The following is a 2,574-nucleotide window of genomic DNA, read 5'->3' on the forward strand; positions in this document are numbered from 1 at the left end:
CAGTAAGTAAATGCAAGAGAGATTTTTAAGTGGTTCGGCCAACCCGCCTACGTCCACTCTTCTTCCAGAAACTCCCTGGAAGGATTGCACTAAAAACTTCCCTTATTTAGTACAATATCGAGCGCTTGAGCTTTGATCACGAAGCCCGCCTCAAGCCTCAGGTTTTTCGCCCCGCTTCTTGTTACTCCACCTCTCGAGCACTTGACCTTTGATCACCAAGCCCGCGTCAAGCCTCAGGATCTTCACAAGATAGCTCCCAGGTTACTCCGCCTCTCCAAGGTCTTTCTCCCCGCTTCCAGCTACTCCACCTCTCGAGCACTTGACCTTTGATCACCAAGCCCGCGTCAAGCCTCAGGTTTCTTTCACTCGGACAGCTGCCAGGTTACTCCACCTCTCTTGCTTAATCCAAAGCAAGGTGTTTTTGGTTGTCACAGTTGAATGTAACAGACTCCAATCTGACCACAAGCTATCGTTGAATCAACTTCGATGTAGAGCAGCTTCGGTCACCTTCTGGATGTATAACAGTTTAAGCTTTGTAACTCTCTTGAAACACTAAGATGTGTTTTCTCGCTATTTTGAATATCAGGATGATATTCCAAATTAACCACTTGCACTTTGAACGTTTTAGACAGACACTTCTTAAGAATTTTGAACACCTGCACTTTTTTTTTTTCTTCTGTGTCTTTACGTCCTTATATATGAGAGTAGAGGAATAATTCCGTTGGAGGGAAAATTATTCCGTTTGAAATTTGTCTCCCATGCTGATCATGGGTCTTGCATATTTTCAGCATATTTCATGGAGTGGTGATCTTGTAACTTGAACCTCTTTGTCTTGTAGTGAATGTTCCATAGTTCACTTTTCTTGAGTCCATGCTCCTCTTTCGTCTTTTGGTAAAAGTTACTCTTTTTATATTCCCATTATTCCTTGTTTGTAGGGAATCAGACCACTTCAGCATTGGTGCACCTTTTGACCGTTTGTGGTGGAAATCTGACGTGTCATCCATTTCCGCCCATTTTGAAATCTTCACGTTCGGCACCTCTTCATTATTCCATCTCCATGATATTCTTCTTCTCCAGACTTTAAGTATGACCGTCCTTCAGCTTTGTTGGAGAATTGTTAGTGTATCGAGACCAAGGTTGATATCTTGATTGCTTAATGTCTCGAACTCAAGTATCGAGAGGTCTATCTCTCGAACTCTGTTTATGTCTCGAACTGGATAACTGTATCGAGAGGTACTACCTCTCGAACTCTGCTTATGTCTCGAGACTTAGTTGATGTCTCGCAGACCCTTATTCCTCCAGAGTTGTCCCATGCTTTCTTCTGATCTGTCTATATGATTACAACACGAGACTTCTAAGATGTTCAAACAAGTTTACCTTAAGCTTAAATATTTTCCGAGTTGAGCTCAAGTTACCCGGTTGTATTTTCGCTCTTAGTTTACTTGTCGAACTTACATTGATTCCTATCTTTCGAGACTTTGGGATTTCTACTTAACCGTTGGTATCATCAAAACCTATTACATGATGTTCCTAACAATTCTTACCATTTTACATGAATTTCTTTTATTCACATTTTTTGTTTTTTTTTTTTTACATTTGATATTTTCATAACATTTTTTTATCTCCTTTAAGGATGAAAACAGTGCAAGTAGTTTTTAAACTTCATAAATCATAGCAATATTTGCCTAGTACAATTTGCAAATTAAGAAATACCTATTGCAAGTTCAAAATGAAGTGTTTTGACACAAACGAAAGTGAAATTAAATTCTTTGGAGGGATAATTCGCACATATTGTTTTAATAAAGTTACACTAGTACAAAACAATTCAGCAAGTTGTGCGCACTACCACCAAAATAAGATGCCCAGCTAGGGAATTGAACCAATAACCACAGGGTTTAAACCACACACTCTACCACTAACGGGGTAAAAAGCCAATTATAGTATATCACTTAAAGCAACACATGTAGAGATATAACAATACTAAACCTACCACCATCTATGGGTATTGAACCCACGACCACGTGGTTAAAAGCCACGCGCTCTACCACTGAACTAAGATGGCCACCTACAAGGTCATTTAAAGCTTTTTTTTTTTATGAAAACAACACAATTACAGATTTATTACTTAAGACATGGTAATATCCGCTGACCATGTGACTAATAGCCAAGCGCTCTACCACTGAACTTCTTACCACAACCATGATAATATTTTCTTTTATTCATACAATTATTCATGAATTTCTTTTATTCACATTTTTAGTTTGCTTTCATTTGAAATAGTTACATTTTTTGTTACTTTTAATATCATTAAAAATATAATAGGTTTAAATTTCATTTGTAATTCTTCGTTGCAATTTTACACTTTCTTTAATTCTTACCATTTTACATGAATTTCTTTTATTCACATTTTTTGTTTTTTTTTTTTTACATTTGATATTTTCATAACATTTTTTTTATTTTTTTTTTTTACATTTGATATTTTCATAACATTTTTTTTATCTCCTTTATTTACATTTGATATTTTCATAACATTTTTTTTATCTCCTTTAAGGATGAAAACAGTGCAAGTAGTTT

General features: G+C 36.3%; 1 non-coding gene across 1 annotated transcript; it reads right to left on the reverse strand.

Annotated features, from left to right (window-relative positions):
* Window positions 1-1,990: 1,990 nt before the first annotated feature.
* Window positions 1,991-2,062, reverse strand: TRNAK-UUU. Its single transcript has one exon. It is a non-coding gene; the product is annotated as a tRNA-Lys (tRNA).
* Window positions 2,063-2,574: the final 512 nt, after the last annotated feature.

This window comes from Ipomoea triloba, chromosome 7, assembly GCF_003576645.1.
Source record: "Ipomoea triloba cultivar NCNSP0323 chromosome 7, ASM357664v1".
NCBI lineage: Eukaryota > Viridiplantae > Streptophyta > Magnoliopsida > Solanales > Convolvulaceae > Ipomoea > Ipomoea triloba.